The sequence below is a fragment of the Lithobates pipiens genome, unplaced genomic scaffold, assembly GCF_037356315.1.
Source record: "Lithobates pipiens isolate NorthernLeopardFrog02 unplaced genomic scaffold, aLitPip1_a1.2 Scaffold_1, whole genome shotgun sequence".
In the NCBI taxonomy this organism is placed as follows: domain Eukaryota; kingdom Metazoa; phylum Chordata; class Amphibia; order Anura; family Ranidae; genus Lithobates; species Lithobates pipiens.
Genome location: NW_027507685.1, coordinates 103,189,761 through 103,207,872, shown reverse-complemented (window position 1 = coordinate 103,207,872; position 18,112 = coordinate 103,189,761). Strand labels below are relative to the sequence as shown.

The window sequence follows — 18,112 nt, the reverse complement described above, 5'->3', positions numbered from 1 at the left end:
GGGCGGTCAGCGGTAAAGTGCATATTACCGCTGACTCATGGTCCAGCAGGCATGGGCAGGGATGTTACCTGTCTTTCACGGCCCATTGGGTCACTCTTCTGGCAGCTGGGAAGGATGCAGGACAAGGTGCAGTAGTGTTGGAGGTTGTTCCGCCACCACGCCTCCAAAATGCTACTATTGGTTGTGACACACCTCTCTCCTCCACCCCCTCCTCTTCTTCTTCCTCCATGGCCTCTTCCAGTGCTCTGTCCTCAGAACCAGCGGTGCTCCGTAGGCGTTCCAGGGGCTACGCAAGTACGCAGGCAAAATAATGCCATGCCGCGCTTGCGCTGGTTTGTTTGGGGGACAGGAGCCACACTGGGGCGGATGTTTTGGCAGCTCTGCAGGGGCAGGCCGAGAGGTGGTTGACGCCACGCCAGCTTAAGCCAGGAATGGTGGTTTGCGACAATGGCACCAACCTCCTCTCCGCCCTCCGACAGGGACAACTGACCCATGTGCCCTGTGTAGCTCACGTCCTTAACCTGGTGGTGCAGCGGTTCTTGGGCAGGTACCCCGGCTTACAGGATGTCCTGAAGCAGGCCAGGAAAGTCTGTGTGCATTTCCGCCGATCATTTAATGCCTGTGCTTGGCTGGCTGAGCTCCAAAAGGAGTTGAACCTGCCCAAGAACCGCCTTATATGTGACATGCCCACCAGGTGGAACTCAACGTTGGCCATGCTGCAGCGGCTGTACATGCAGCAGAGGGCCATCAATGAGTACCTGTGCGACTACGGCACCAGGACAGGGTCAGGGGAGCTCGGTTTTTTTCTCACCACGCCAGTGGGGCATGATCAGGGATGCATGCACTGTCCTGTCACCGTTTGAGGAGGCCACAAGGATGGTGAGCAGTGACAGTGCATGCATCAGTGACGCTATACCTCTTGTCCACCTCTTGGAGCATACGCTGTGTGGAATAATGGACAGGGCACTTGAGGCAGAACAGAGGCAGAAAGAGGAGGACTTCCTTGCCTCTCAAGGCCCCCTTTATCCAGAGAGTGTTCCTGGTGTGCCACCCATCGCACAGGAAGAGGATGAGGAGGAGGAGGAGGAGGAGGATGATTGTGTCAGCATGGAGGTGGAGGCTGGCACTTAGCATCAGCAGCAGCAGCAGTAGTCTTGTAGGGATGATTTACAGTCCCAAGAAACCCATGGACTTGTACGTGGCTGGGAGGAGGTAGCTGCGGATCATGTTGTCCTTAGTGACCCAGAGGACTCCGGACCGAATGCCTTAGCTAACCTACGCTGCATGGCCTCCCTGATCCTGCAAAGCCTGCGGAAGGATCCTCGTATTCTTCGGATCAAGGAGAGGGACCATTACTGGCTGGCCACTCTCCTTGATCCACATTACAAGGGTAAGGTTGCCGACCTTATCTTGCCATTGCAGAGGAAGCAGAGGATGAGACATCTCCAGGAGGCCTTGCAGAAAGGTCTGTGCAACGCGTTCCCAGAGACTGGGAGGTTACAAACTCCTGGTCCTGGACAACATGTTGCTGAGGCATCGTTCAGAAGGAGCGGTGGAGAAGGTGGCCGTCTGACCGATGCTTTCAGACAATTTTTTAGTCCGCAGCCCCAAGGTATGATCGGTTCCAGCAACCATCGCCAGCGTCTGATTTACATGGTGCAGGAATACCTAGGGGCAAGGTCAGACTTGGACACCTTTCCCACCGAAAATCCTCTGGCTTACTGGGTCTTGAGGATGGATCACTGGCCAGAGCTTGCACAGTATGCAGTTGAGCTACTGGCCTGTCCTGCATCCAGCGTTCTTTCGGAACGCACCTTCAGTGCTGCTGGTGGCTTTGTTACCGATCACAGGGTGCGCCTGTCCACCGAATCAGTTGATCGACTGACTTTCATAAAGATGAATCAGTCTTGGATCACGCACAGCTACCAAGCACCTGAAGCTGATGTAACCAAATATTTTTTGGGGAAATATCACATCCCTTCAGGCTGCCTATGCTGATGCTGAGTGACTGTCCTGTTATGTTGATTGTCTATCCTCTTCCTCCTCCGCTGATATGTTGGAAGAACATTTCTGGTTCTGGGTGATGCCATCAGCCCAATTTTTCTGCCCCTGTTTAACAGGGGCGTTTAATTACAATTTTTGATGCAATGCTTTGCAGCAGGGCTAATTCCTGCACTAAAACTAGAGTATATGGGAGAGGTTGCAGTGTCGTGGCACCAGCACCAGTGCCTAAGGCCCAATTTTTCTGCCCCTGTTTAACAGGGGCGTTTAATTACAATTTTTGATGCAATGCTTTGCAGCAGGGCTAATTCCTGCACTAAAACTAGAGTATATGGGAGAGGTTGCAGTGTCGTGGCACCAGAACCAGTGCCTAAGGCCCAATTTTTCTGCCCCTGTTTAACAGGGACATGTAATTACAATTCTTGATATAATATTTCACAGGAGGGCCCGTTCCTGTGCCCACCCAGAGTAACTGTGAGGACTTATAGTGTTGTGGCACCAGCACCACAACCACCAAAGGTAAATTTTTCTACCACTGTTCAACAATGGCATGTAATTACAATTCTTGATATAATCGTTCACAGCAGTGCGCCCCAGCGCCCACCAAGAGTCACTTTGAGGGCTTACAATGTTGTGGCAAAACCAACTCCTTGTTCCGCCATTTCTGCAGAGCATATAGGGCAGGCCCCTACTTTCAAACATCCAACTTACAAACATCTCCTACTTGCAAACGGAAGGAGACAACAGCAAGTGAGATGAAAAAAGATGTACGACAAAACAAATTATACAGGGGTGATAACCCTTCCCTATGTTTTCCAAAAAGCTTAAAAATATTTTTTTTGACTGGAGCTACACTTTAAAAATGTACCAGTTGAAAATTACAAACAGATTCAACTTAACACAACAAGCCTACACAGTCCCTGTCTTGTTTGCACTGCCTGTATACTGCTGTTCTGAGTATATAGGGCCTGGGGGCCACACACATTTCCTTTTTTTAATATGGGTACGGGGTTCCCCTTAATATGCGTACAAGACCCAAAGGGGCTGGTAATGGGCAGGGAGGGCTACCCATGCCATTTTTCTCAATGATTTTAAACCATATTGCAGGAACCAGATATAACATTAAAACCGCAAGCAGTTTTAAATGATGTTATTTCCGTTAAAGGTCATTTTGTGCAGGGACTGTTCTAAACACGGGAAACACGTGGCACTTCACAGGCATACTACAGACACCCCCCAGGCACGATATTTAAAGGAATATTTCACTTTTTTTTTCACTTTAATCGTCATTAAAATCAGTGCTCCCGCCAAAACGGCCATTTTTAAAAACATTTTAGGCATTGACCCATGTCCCCTGGGGCAGGAGCCAGGTCCCCAAACCCTTTTTAGGACAGCATCTTGCATATTAGCTGTTAAAATTAGCACTTTTAATTTTGAACGTTCGAGTCCCATAGACTTCAATGGGGTTCTAAAGTTCGTACGAATTTGGGGTCCTTTTGAAAGTTCTGGTGCGAACCGAACCGGGGGTGTTTGGCTCATCTCTACTGGCTAATAAAGGCTGTTTTCAAAGGATCCCACGGGTATGGTATATGCATGGCCATTTGGCAGAATCCCTCGCTTATAGACAGCCAAAAAGATCATTGGTGCTAGTAGTTAAGAATGAGGAGTTTTAAGACCTTGTTGAATCTATGCCACGAAGAATGAAGACAGTTCTGAAAGAAAAAGAAGTTCCAACCCGGTATATCTTACACTATACGGTATAAAAGTTTTGAGAATGACACAAATATTGATTTTCACAAAGTCTGCTGCTTCATTATTTTTGGATCTTTTTGTCAGATGTTACTATGGACTACTGAAGTATAATTACAAGCATTTTATAAGTGTCTAAGGCTTTTATTGACAATGATATGAAGTTTATGCAAAGAGTCAATATTGACCCTTCTTTTTCAAGACCTCTGCAATTCCCCCTGACATGCTGTCAATCAACTTCTGGGCCTCATCTTGAATGATGGCAGCCCATTCTTGCATAATCAACGCTTGGAGTTTGTCAAAATTTGTGGGTTTTTTTCTGTTCAACCACCTCTTGAGGATTGGCCACAAGTTCTCAATGGGATTAAGGTCTGGGGAGTTTCCTGGTCATGGAACCAAAATTTCCATGTTTTGTTACCCAAGCCACTTAGTTACCACTTTTGACTTATGGCAAGATGCTCCATCATGCTGGGAAAGGCATTGTTTCTCATCAAACTATTCTTGGATGATTGGGAGAAATTGCTCTCAGAGGTTGTATTTGTACCATTCTTTATTCATGGTTGTGTTCTTAGGTAATATTGTGAGTGAGCCCACTCCCTTGGCTGAGAAGCAACCCCACACATCAATCTTCTCAGTATGATTTACTGCTGGAATGACACAGGACTGATGGTAGCGCTCACCTTTTCTTCTCCGGACAAGGTTTTTTCTGGATGCCCCAAAGAATGGGAAAGGGGATTCATCAGAGAAAATGACTTTACCCCAGTCCTCAGCAGTCCACTCCATGTACCTTTTCCAGAATATCAGTCTGTCCCTGATGTTTGTCCTGGAGAAAAGTGGCTTCTTGTCTGCCCTTCTTGACACCAGGCCATCCGCCCAAATTCTTCTCCTCACCGTACATGCAGATGCCCTCATACCTGCCTGCTGCCATTCCTCAGAAAGCTCCGCAGGAGACGGTCCTGGTACTTGCGGGATTTTCTTGGGCACCCCGAAGCCTTCTTCACACATGCAGTGGAAATGTTTTTTTTTATGGGATTAAGTTAATTTTCGTGGCAAAGGACTTTGCAATTAATTGCAATTCATCCGATCACTCTTCATAAACATTCTGGAGTAGATCTTTGTGGCATAGATTCAACAAAGTGTTGGAAACATTCCTCCTTCCTAACTACTAGAGATGGCCTTGCGGTTCGCCCAGCGGTCAGTTCGTGGCGAATTTTGCATGTTCGCGATTCGCCAAACCGGCGCACTTCTGACGCTGTTCACACGGCGGACATATGCGTTTACATTGTGAAAGAACTTTGACCCATGATGACACATCCATCATGGGGTACAGGACAGCCAATTGAGACATTTCAGCACATGGACAATTGGACATTCCCCCTACCTTATAAATAGACCTGATCTGGTGGCCATTTTACATTCTGTCTTTTGTCAGTATAGGGAGAGGTTGCTGTGTGGAGCAGGGACAGACTGTGACACCAATCGCTAGCTATTAGGTCCACAAAAGTCCTTTTAAAGACTGGTATAGGTGTACAGTATATATAGGGTTCTGGTGCACTGCTGCTGACTGCTGTGCTGGTGATTGCTGAGTGCACTGCTGACTGATTCTGCAGCTGCCTTTTGTCAGTGTAGGGACAGGACGCTGTGTGGAGCAGGGACAGTCAGTTTAATCACTAGGTATTACTATTAGGTCCACAAAGGTCCTTTTAAGGACTGGTATAGGTGTACAGTATATAGGATTGTACACGTATAATATACTTTATTTCAAATATACAAAGTATATTATGGAGCACTGCTGACTGCTGTGCTGCTGAGTGCTGCCCGATTCTGCAGCTGTCTTTTATCAGTGTAGGGACTGAGGCACAGTTTGGTGTTCTGAGCAGGGACAGTCTGCAAATCACTAGCTACTAGGTCCACAAAGGTCCTTTTATAGGTGTAAAGTATATAGGGTTGTACACGTATAATATACTTTCTTTAAAATATACAAAGTATATTATGGTGCACTGGTGACTGCTGTGCTGCTGAGTGCTGCCCGATTCTGCAGCTGTCTTTTATCAGTGTAGGGACTGAGGCACAGTTTGGTGTTCTGAGCAGGGACAGTCTGCAAATCACTAGCTACTAGATCCACAAAGGTCCTTTTATAGGTGTACAGTATATAGGGTTGTACACGTATAATATACTTTCTTTCAAATATACAAAGTATATTATGGTGCACTGCTGACTGCTGTGCTGCTGAGTGCTGCCCGATTCTGCAGCTGTCTTTTTTCAGTCTAGGGACTGAGGGACAGTTTGTTGTTCTGAGCAGGGACAGTCTGCAAATCACTTGCTACTAGGTCCACAAAGGTCCTTTTTAAGGTGTACAATATATAGGGTTGTACACGTATAATATACTTTCTTTCAAATATACAAAGTATATTATGGTGCACTGCTGACTGCTGTGCTGCTGAGTGCTGCCCGATTCTGCAGCTGTCTTTTATCAGTGTAGGGACTGAGGGACACTTTGGTGTTCTGAGCAGGGACAGTCTGCAAATCACTAGCTACTAGGTCCACAACGGTCCTTTTATAGGTGTACAGTATATAGGCTTGTACACGTATAATATACTTTCCACATACATCACAGGGTCATTTAAAAAATGACAGGCAGAGGAAGAGGCAGGCCCTTCCGCAGGGGTGGTAGGGGTAGGGCAGGAGCAACAGACTTGAGCCAAAGTGGCAAATTTCAAAAGGCACATGCGATTACCTCAAAGGACGCACCAGACTTGGTTGAGTGGCTCACTCAGCCTTACTTTTCTGCACCCCCCTCATCCTCTCGATCTGCATCCTCTTCTTCCCTCTCTGCTGTGTGCATCCCCAAAGACACTACCACCAACACCACCACCACCATATACCTTCCGCTTGAGTCACAGGAATTATTTTCCGATCCAAGACATTACCGATGCGCAGCCACTCTTGGCATTGGATCAGAAAGAGGAGGTAGCAACAACCGCCACTCAGCAGTCTGACGACAGTACCCAGATCAACCCAAGGAGGAGGTTGGTCCTTGGTGTTGCTGCCTACTCTGAGATCTCCAATTATAGCGATGGGGAAGGTGACATCGAAGATGACATGTTTAGTGATGTCACGTGGGTGTCCACAAGAGAGGAAGAGATAGCACACTGTACTATATGCCTGTACCCTCCTGTTTGAAGAGGTTGAGCCATGTCATATTTTTGGGTCCTGCAGCGAGTTGCTGGTATCAGTGCTGCTGTCTGTGCACTCTATCTCGGTGCTGGTGTCAGTGCTCTCTCTCTCTATCTTGGTGCTGGTGTCAGTGCTCTCTATCTCGGTGCTGGTGTGGTCTCAGTGCCCTCTATCTCGGGGCTGGTGTGGTCTCAGTGCTCTCTATCCCGGTGCTAGTTTCAGTGCTCTCTATCACGGTTGTGGTGTGGTGTCAGTGCTCTCTATCTCGGTGCTGGTGTGGTCTCAGTGCCCTCTATCTCGGGGCTGGTGTGGTCTCAGTGCTCTCTATCCCGGTGCTGGTTTCAGTGCTCTCTATCACGGTTGTGGTGTGGTGTCAGTGCTCTCTATCTCGGTGCTGGTGTGGTCTCAGTGCTCTCTATCACGGTGCTGGTGTGGTGTCAGTGCTCTCTATCTCAGTGCTGGTGTCAGTACTTTGTATCTCGGTGCTGGTGTCAGTGCTTTCTATCTCGGTGCTGGTGTCAATGCTTTCTATCTCGGTGCTGGTGTCAATGCTTTCTATCTCGGTGCTGGTGTCAATGCTTTCTATCTCGGTGCTGGTGTCAGTGCTCTCTATCACGGTGCTGGCCTCAGTGCTCTCTATCTGGGTGCTGGTGTCAGTGCTCTCTATCTCGGTGCTGGTGTCAGTGCTCTCTATCTCGGTGCTGATGTGGTCTCAGTGTCCTCTATCTCGGGGCTGGTGTGGTCTCAGTGCTCTCTATGATGATGGTGGTTTCAGTGCTCTCTATCACGGTGCTGGTGTGGTGTCAGTGCTCTCTATCTCGGTACTGGTGTGGTCTCAGTGCTCTCTATCACGGTGCTGGTGTGGTGTCAGTGCTCTCTATCTCGGTGCTGGTGTCAGTGCTCTCTATCTCGGTGCTGGTGTCAGTGCTCTCTATCACGGTGCTGGTGTCAGTGCTCTCTATCACGGTGCTGATGTCAGTGCTCTCTATCTCGGTGCTGGTGTCAGTGCTCTCTATCTCGGTGCTGGTGTCAGTGCTCTATGTCTCGGCGCTGGTGTCAGTGCTCTCTATCACGGTGCTGGTGTCAGTGCTCTCTATCTCGGTGCTGGTGTCAGTGCTCTCTATCTCGGTGCTGGTGTCAGTGCTCTCTATCGCGGCGCTGGTGTGGTGTCAGTGCTCTCTATCTCAGTGCTGGTGTCAGTGATCTCTATCACGGTGCTGGTGTGGTGTCAGTGCTCTCTATCACGGTGCTGGTGTCAGTGCTCTCTATCTCGGTGCTGGTGTCAGTGCTCTCTATCACGGTGCTGGTGTCAGTGCTCAGTCTCTATCATGGTGCTGGTTTCAGTCAGTGAGGGAGATAGCAGCGGAGAAGCCAATCAGCAGGCAGTGCCAGCACCATGGCTGAGGATCGGCACTGGACTGGCACCCGGACCACCGCAGTGGAGCCCCGCATAGGTGGGGGTAAGGGTGGGCAGAGGGAGGGGCTCAAGCACAGGTTGGCACACTGGGACACTGGCACAGGACTGCGCTGCCCTGACTGTGGCACTGGTCATCTCCTGCACCCCTTCATTGCGTGCCCTGACCTTGCCTCTCCTCCATGGCCTTCATGCGCTCCTGAATTGTCAAAATTTCACAGATAAAAAAAGAATGCTTGTTGTTGTTGATCCCAGATGCACTTAATAATTTTGTTATGTCAGTGTCCATGTTGTGGGACTATGTGTGCACAGCTAGTAAGTATTTTGTGGCTGAAAATATGACCTGGAGGTTTTTAAGGTTCGCCTGCCATTAAAGTCAATGGGTCCACAGCGAACTTTGCGGTTCGCAAACTTTTGGCCACGTTCGCGTTTGGCGTTTGCGAAACGTCCTATCGGCAATTCGTCCATCACTACTAACTACTAGCACCAAATGATCTTTTTGGCTTTCTGTGAGGGACTCTCCCAAATGGTCATGTATATACCATACCTGTGGGATCTCCCAAAAACAGCCTTTCCCAGCCAGGGTTCCTTAGAACCCTAAGGTTCTTTCAGAGGTTATTAGGGGTTCCATGAGCAATGAGCAGCGTCTGCTCCTCAGATGAGTAACCACTAGCATCCAAAATGTGGCCGGACGCCTGGAAAGAGGGTGGCTACTTTTGCATTATATCAGTCTGTCCCTGATGTTTTTGCTGGAGAAAAATGGCTTCTTGTCTGCCCTTCTTGACACCAGACCATCCTCCAAAAGTATTTTCCTCACCGTGCATGCAGATGCCCTCACACCTGCCTGCTGCCATTGCTGAGCAAGCTCTGCACTGGTGGTGCCACCTATCCTGCAGCTGAATCAACTGCAGGAGACGGTCCTGGCGCTTGCTGGATCTTCTTGGGCGCCCTGAAGCCTTCTTCATACATGTGGTGGAAATGTTTTTTTTTAATGGGATTAAGTTAATTTTTCGTGGCAAAGAAGGACTTTGCAATTAGTTGCAATTCATCTGATCACTCTTCATAAACATTCTGGAGTAGATGCCAATTGCCATCATAAAAAATTGAGGCAGACACAATTTTCCCTCCTTTGCTTTAGGGAATGCCAAATAGCGGGCACACTAGCCCATATCTGGTGGTAATGCCCTAAAATCAGACCCTTCTGGAGAAGGATCTTTAATCTTATTTAGAGGGGTCACGGGATGCAAGATCTCCAGGTCCCCAGAGGTCGCTCTATTAAACTCTTATATCCCTAGAATCTCCAAGAGTAACCAAAAACTGATACACTTCTTATTGGTAGGAGCAAAACTAACCCTGGCAAAGGCTTGGAAGCAACCTTCATTTTCCATAAAGGCAGCCAAAAGGAATGTTTCATGGATTATGGACCAAGAAAAAATAGCCAGCATCATTTCGGACTTGACCCGCAAGTTTGAAATTACTTGGGAACCTTGGGCCTAATGTATGGGAATCTCAACCACCCCAGGTATTACTCCCCCCCCCCCGCCCCCCCCCCATAGCTCATTCCAACGTTTAGGTGATTAAACCTTCCTCGTTATCATTTCCTACCTTTTTCTTCTCTTCCTCTCCCTTTCCCACTCTGGGTTTCTCCTACAGCTAAATTCAGGGGTCACAATAGGGTTATCCCCTACCAAATAATAGTGTTCTGTGGGGGGGGGGGGGCTGGCCTGGGGGGGTCCCATCTTCCGGCACAGCATGATCCCAATATGAGTGCCGAGGGGGGGGGGGGGGGTCCCCGTGCTCCTCGTGTTCCTCGGGGATGAGCCAATTCTCCAGAACCTTTAACCTCTGGTGGCTTCCTCAAGTCTTTCTTAGTACTCCAACAGCTGGTGGACAACATTGCTCAGTCTTCAGACTTCTAATCAAGTCCCATCTCTTATGCGTCTACCAACAATAATTGACTTGTATTCCACATACCCTTACTGTACTCTCAATGTTGTACTTTATTATATGAAAGAGTTTAGTTGTTATGCTTTTCTTTTTAAAAAATAAAATACTTTGAAAGAAAAAATTGAAGTAGCAGACTTTGTGAAAAAACTAATATTTGTGTCGTTCTCAAAACTTTCGGCCACGGATTATAATGAGGAACTTTTCCACCGAAAAGTAATTGCTTCTTAGGTGTCTTAGCTGTTGTCTCGATGTGTAACTTAACAACCTGTCTCTCTACATCCATTCACGTCTCATAAGGGAACAAGACTTACAAATCCCCCCTGTTTAAAACTTGGCAATCATGAAATACACAAGCTGCATTTCAATTAGTCCGCTGGCACGACGTTGGCTTGCAAAGGAGCAATTGCAGTTCTGGCACAGATTTCTCTCCTCGTAGATCCCCCCCCCCCCCCCCCCACAAATTTTCCCATTTTATGTAACTTGTGTGAAATTAATTAGACACGGGGGCAGTGCCCGGTATCACTTTATTAACATGGCTTGGGGTTCAATAGGAAAATAAATAGGGAAAAAAAAGAATAGATCTTAGGGGATGTTCGGTGTATGTTGACGTTTCTATCACCGTTACGGCTGCTTTGGAATTCAGATCAGGCGAGCAGCGAGCGTGCTGGAAAACAGGAGTCGGGGATGCAATAACTAACATTGAGAAGCAACGCCGAGCGGAGTCTTAGCTAATCTCACAGTTGAACACTTGCAGCTCTAAACCTTCCAGCCATTCCGCGAGATAAGAGCAATTTAGAACCATTATTTAAAACCTCAATACAAGAACGAAAAAAAAAAAAAGAAAAAAAAATATTGCCAATTTTACATTTTTTTTTTTTTTTTGCCAGACTTCGTTTTCTGCTTAACAGATGAATTGCTCACACCGGGTTGTTTTTGCTTTTGGAAATGTCACATGAGGAAAACTTAATAATTGTGAGAGCTCCCCAGCTGTGGAATTACATACTAGCCGTGCATAACTAATACATGACCTGTTGTGTTCGCTTGTTACCGAGCCGCACCTGAAGCCCCAAATGAGCCTTGTCGGCAGATTCGCACGCCACGATAGCAAGGAATTATGCTGCTTCATAAAAATTAATTCCATGTTTATTTGGCTGACCTGCTTGGGTTTTTGTAAAGAGGAAACGCAGATGGATTGTCGATTCAGGCAACACCTTCTATGGAACGCTGAAGAGGAGCAAATCTGTGGACGAATGCTGAAGAGAAGGTTGGTGTTCTCGTGTTTATGTAGCACTAACCCCCCGTAGGAGTCGCTGAGGTCTGGTTCCTCTACTGCTGCACAGCCAGTCACAAAGCAGTTCCTTCATTCACTCAAATGCAGAAAACAGTCCTTGGCTTGTTTTTGTTATTTTATTAGGGGATTTTATTAGGGGATGATAATTTGGATGGGGTAGGGCAGTGGTCACCAACCCTGTCCTAAGGGCCCACTAACAGGCCAGGTTTACAAGATAACTGAAATACATCACAGGTGATATAATTTGCTGCTCAGTAATTGCAGTATTCTAGTCTTCATCTGCCCAAGGTAATGCATAAAACCTGGCCTGTTAGTGGGCCCTGAGGACAGGGTTGATGACCACTGGGGTAGAGAGTTATGGGATGCCCAACTTGAAAATGTCCAAAACACAGAACAAGGGACAACTTCCTCACTATTTACAAACTCCTCTTTTTCCTTTCTCTTGCAAAAACTTGGTTCACTTACTTTCATTGTCCAAACGTTGTGGGACACCTGCTTTTACACGGACATGAACTTTAATGGCATCCCAGTCTTAGCCTGTAGGGTGCAAAGTTGAGTTGGCCCACCCTTTACAGCTATAACAGCTTCAACTCTTCTGGGAAGGCTGTCCACAAGGTTTAGGAGTGTGTCTATGGGAATGTTTGACTATTCTTCCAGAAGCGCATTTGCAGGTCTGGCTCACGGTCTCCGCTCTAATTCATCCCAAAAAGGTGTTCTATCAGGTTGAGGTCATGACTCCTTGCAGGCCAGTCAAGTTCCTCCACCCCAAACTTGCTCGACCATGTCTTTATGGACCTTGCTTTTTCCCTACCTTCAACAACTTGTTACTGACCTTTCGCTCATTCCTTGACTAAATTTCTGCTTGATTGCTACCTGCAACCACTTTTTACTAGCCTTTGGCTTGTTCCTTGTCTACGCTTCTGCTTGATCTCAACCTGCAACCACTTGTTACCAATCTTTGGCTTATTCCTTGAATACGCTTTTGCTTGTGGCCTACCAATAACCACTTGTAACTGATGGTTGGCTTGTTACTTGACTTCACTTCCTCTTGATCCCTACCTGCAACCACTTGTTACTTACCTATGGTTTGTTCTTTAACTATGCTTCCACTTGATCCCTACCTGTAACCACTTTTTACCGACTTTTGGCTTGTTCCTCAACTACCTTTCCGCTTGATCCCAACCTGCAATCTCTTGTTACCTTCCTTTGGCTTGTTCCTCGACTACCTTTCCGCTTGATCCCAACCTGCAACCTCTTGTTACCATCCTTTGGCTTGTTCCTCGACTATCCTTCTACTTGATCCTAACCTGCAACCACTTGTTACCAATCTGAGGCTTTTTTATTGAATAGACTTTTGCTTGATCTCTACCTGCTATATCTGCTACTCTGCTTGCTTACCTCCTGGTGGGGTGATCCTGAGGACCATGACCTGGTACTAAGATACAGAAAAACCCATCTCCAGCATCAGGAGCTCTGGTTAGGGCTTTACACCCTGCATTTTGGGTGAGCTTGCATTATCCTCCAGGGTGACCTGGGCATTTATACTGTCCTGGCGTTTTCAGGCCTCAAGAAATGAGATCAGCCGTCAGTACATCAGGATTGATCAATTTTCAGATATATATCCCATAGTTTGTGAACTTTCCAAAAGACTAAATAATATCAACCTTGGGGTCTCAACGTTGAATGGGATGCTCATGCCATCTGCAGTATAGTTGAGCATCATGGGAAATGTAGTTCCAAAACATTGGGGGTGCCAAGGTTCGCCATCACTGTTCTAGGGATTGGTTTTAATTCCTGGTCTATGGAAATTATATATCTTTTTGCCATTGAGAGTTGTCACTTACCAATAGTTTGCACAAACAGCCATTGGTTTATACACTATATTGTCAAAAGTATGGGGACACCTGTCTTTTCACGCACATGCACTTTAGTGGAATCCCAGTCTTAGCTTGTAGGGTTTGATACTGAAGTCCTATCAACCTTGGGGTCTCAGCATCGAATGGGATTTGAACTCCTTCATCAATAATGGATAATAGTTGACCTAGGGCAGTGATGGCAAACTTTGGCACCCCAGATGTATGGAACTATATTTCCCATGATGCTCATGCTATCTGCAGTGTAGTTGACCATCATGGGAAATGTACTTCCAAAACATCTGGGGTGCCACTGTTCTAAGGATTGGTTTTAATTCCTGGTCCATGGAAATTATATATCCTTCTGCCATTGAGAGGTGTCACTTTACAATAGTTTACATAAATAGCCATTGGTGTATATATACTATAATGTAAAATATATATATATATATTTTAAAGTCAAAATAAATATGCGGCCTCACTGGACCGGGTTTTTTTTTTTCGTGGGACCGCATATTTGCGTATCTCCCTTTGTGCTGGGGGCATGCCACACGGTACGCTCCCAGCACAGAGACTGGGGTCTCACCGAGAGCCCCAGTCCCCATTCTAATGATCAGGTCACCTGATCGCTGTAATAGCCTCTGAATGCCTGATCAGTCACTGTGAAGCATGGCCCCCTGTGTTTTCTGTCTCTGTAAATAGGCGAGAGAGATACATTGTATCACTTTCTGTCTTTGCAAAGATACAAAAAAAAGTGTGTGAATAAAAAAAAAAAAAAAAATTATAAAACAAAATACCTAGATCAAGGTTTGATCTAGGTCAGTGCAAGGGTTAGTGTTTGGGTCAAGGTCAGGGTCAGTAATTTTTGGACAGAATTTTTTTATTTTTATTTTTTTAAATTAGAATCGGTGTCGGTGTGTTTTAGGTAGGATTTAAAACAAAAAGCAAGATGCGTACCATTGTTTCTGGGCTGTACTACGGGTACAAACAACAACTTACATACACATACTGTAGGTGGTATCGCTACGATCACCATTAGGTGCAGAAGAATTTATTTTGGGTTGTCCTTTGGTGGTAGGTTATGGTAGTAACAAGAAAAATACATTTCAAAATATATATATTTTTTTTACTATTTTGGGCCAGTTTTTCTTTGATAAAAAAAAAAAAATCAGGCGATATCCATTACCATTTACCACAAAATGAAAGCCCAATTTGTCCTGAAAAAAAATGCGGTATAATAAACCTGGATGCACAACGTGATACACATGGAAGCTGAGTCACACGCATGGTGCCGCACTGAGTCACAGCTGAGTCACACACGTGGTGCCGCACTGAGTCACACCTGAGTCATACACATGGTGCTGCACTGAGTCACACCTGAGTCATACATGTGGTGCCGCGCTGAGTCACACATGTGGTGCTGCGCTGAGTCACAGCTGAGTCACACACATGGTGCTACGCTGAGTCACAGCTGAGTCATACACATGGTGCCATTCTGAGTCACAGCTGAGTCATACACATGGTGCCGCGCTGAGTCACAGCCGAGTCATACAAATGGTGCCGCGCTGAGTCACAGCTGAGTCACACACATGGTGCCATGCTGAGTTACAGCTGAGTCACACACATGGTGCCACGGTGAGTCACAGCTGAGTCATACACATGGTGCCGCGCCGAGTCACAGCTGAGTCATACACATTGTGCCATGCTGAGTCACAGCTGAGTCACACACATGGTGCCGCTCCAAACCCCGCCCCTTTCCATCCCCCAACACACCCCTCATTATGATTCAAATTTTTCCATTTCCACCCGTGCGTGGGTGCCCTTCCGGATCTTCCGTTCGGTAGATCTGGCGTGGGAAGGGGGGTGAGGGGGGAGAGAAAATAGGAAGGAAAAATGGGGAGCCGTCGTGACCCCCAAGGGGGGGGGCTCACAAGCTAAGGTGCTAAGCTTATTCATGAAACATCCAAGAATCCCCCCCTGCAATATCCTCCTGGTGGCTGAGCATACTTTCTCCTGCTGACACAAAGCCAGATACTGAGGAGCATGTAAAAGGTATGTGCATTTTACACCCTCTCGTGGTGAAAGTTAGGCATGACAACATTTACGCAAAGAAGTAATCCATAGGTGAACTAAAAGTTCCTTAGAATATTTCACTTACTTTTTCCCTGCCACAGAATTCTGCTGGTAGCAGACAGACCCAAACTTCACCCATCACGGCGGGCTACGTTTTAAAACCTTCAAGGAGCGGGTCCCTTTTTATTGGGGGTCCACTCCCTTGGACCTGTATAGCACCCTGCCAGAAAACGTTCTGGTATTGGAACATGACCAAAGCACTGGATCCCCGGGGTCCAGTCCTCCAAGGAGAGGTGTTACAGGCAAAATCTCATCTTCCTTCACTAGACTCAGGTACCATCCACTTTGGCCTCAGTTGCACTTTGGATGGTCTGTAAAAGCTGTTTGACCCAGAAAGGATCCAGCAGAGCTCTTCATAGCACATCTTCAACCGTGACCAACACCTTAGACACTGGTGAAGAAACTGAGGTGCTCCCAGTATGGGAGAGGTTATATAGGGAGGAAACTTCCTGTCTTGGGTGTGCCAGTGTCCATCACCTGAAGATGGCCCCTATAACCCACATAGTAATTACTATGCTGCTCTGTGTCCCATGATGTACGGGAGGGGTTATATAGGGAGGAAACTTCCTGTCTTGGGTGTGCCAGTGTCCATCACCTGAAGATGGCCCCTATAACCCACATAGTAATTACTATGCTGCTTTGTGTCCCATGATGTACGATAAAGAAAATTTGTTTAAATTTTATTTTTATTTTTTTACTATTTTGGGACAGTTTTTCTTTGATAATAACAAATAAATAAAAATCAGGAGATATCCATACCATTTACCACCAAATGAAAGCCCAATTTGTCCTGAAATAAAACGCGATATAATCCACCTGCACACACAAAGTAGTTGTGATGATTTGGGCTGTTTTACTAACTCCTACCAAAGTTGCAAAGTTGTGCTTAGCCATTTAGATTTGTTTTACCCTTAGTTGTGAAGGGGTTAAAGATCATTTAGGAAGTAAAAATCTCAGCAGTGCAATTGGAAGTCTTTTATCTGCAAACGTCAACTCTCCTCTGAACAGACGACCATTAAAAGGGGTTCAATGTACTAAACATCTAGTGTGTATATCTGTCTTAGGTGGCCATAGACATCACTGATATAACAAAGTGCCGCAATTCTTCCAAGGCTATGCTGTTAGTATCGCTTGTATAACCTTTTATGGGAACTATTTAGTGTGTCAAATTTAATCCTAGGATCTATCGGTTCTGAAACGCTGGCGCAGTTTCGCTGTGCACAGTCGCGCCTTTTACTGCTTTTTATAAAGGGCTGTATTTTGGTTGCAAATTTATAGTAACATGCAGTAAAGTGGCTGTGTGATCTAGATCTAAAATACTGGCAGGGTTTTCCTTTTTGCTTGCAATCAATAGACCCGTTTACATAGACGCGTAGTTCCCGTTCACATAGACATGCAATCTAGTGAATATGTAGAACAAGCTACATATAAAGTGCTAAAGTATACTAATAAGAAATATGGGTAAACCCAGTGCCCATATATTCTGTTACACCCAAAATTGATTCAAGTGAAAAAGCAATTAGTGATCTAAAGTCCAAAAGTGATAGTCCACAAATAAAGTGATGATCCGTGTCCAAACAAATCTTGCAATTTGGTCCTTCATCACACCTCAGTCCCCAATGTGAATACACTCACCGGCTTCAAAACCTCACACTTCTGTGATTGGCTGACAAGGCTTTTTACCCTCTAATCGGGGTTATAACTGGAGGATCACCAGGCTTGCAGTACCCACACTCGCTCACCCTTCCTTGGTGGTTCAGATGTATACATAGTTACATAGTTAGTCAGGTTGAAAAAAGACACAAGTCCATCCAGTTCAACCACAAAAAAATAAAATAAAAAAAAAAAAATAAAAAAAAAAATATATATATATATATATATATATATATATATATATATATATATATATATATATATATCATACTAGCCCATATACCCAATTCTATACCCACAGTTGATCCAGAGGAAGGCAAAAAACCCCAGCAGAGCATGATCCAATTTGCTAAAGCAGGGGAAAAAATTCCTTCCTGATCCCCCAAGAGGCAATCAGATTTTCCCCGGATCAACTTTACCTATAAATGTTAGTACAACATGGGATTCCCATGATTAAGTCAGACTAATGACGAAGCATGTCGGGGCGTGGCTATCTGGCAAACGTATAGTATCACTGTCTTAGAGCACTGGGCACTGTAAGGTGATTGGTGGATGGAGGGAGCAGAAAGTAAGGGCACAGGACGCTGCAAACTCTCCTGTGCATTTGGATACAGCGAGAGCGGTGGCGAGGAGAGGTGAGGAGTAATTCGGCCACTTTACTGATCCTGGGTCCGCCGTGACCATCCATGCTCCAGCATAAAGTTTTAGAAAGAATTTTAAGTGTGATGTGGAGTGTCATTTTGTTTGGCTAATCACTTTTGAAATTCATGTGAGTGTATTGGAGTGGGATGTTTTAACCTGATTAAAGAGCTTTTAAAACTGTATTATGCTATTGGAGGCAATTTCTTTTTGCAAGGTTATATATGTCTGAACCATCAAGGAAGGGTTAGCGAG

The 18,112-nt window shown here is 45.9% G+C and overlaps 1 protein-coding gene across 3 annotated transcripts in view; it reads left to right on the top strand.

The window, feature by feature from the left end:
- The window catches only part of ASTN2 (astrotactin 2), a 661,578-nt gene that overhangs the window by 590,302 nt on the left and 53,164 nt on the right, over nt 1-18,112 (top strand). The window contains exon 1 of one of the 3 annotated variants that reach the window (XM_077468112.1): nt 10,982-11,552. The exons of the other annotated variants lie outside the window; for them this stretch is intronic. The gene's annotated coding sequence lies outside the window, so the exon portion shown is untranslated. Of the gene's footprint in view, nt 1-10,981; nt 11,553-18,112 lie in introns of those variants that run through there. 3 annotated transcript variants of the gene reach the window in all.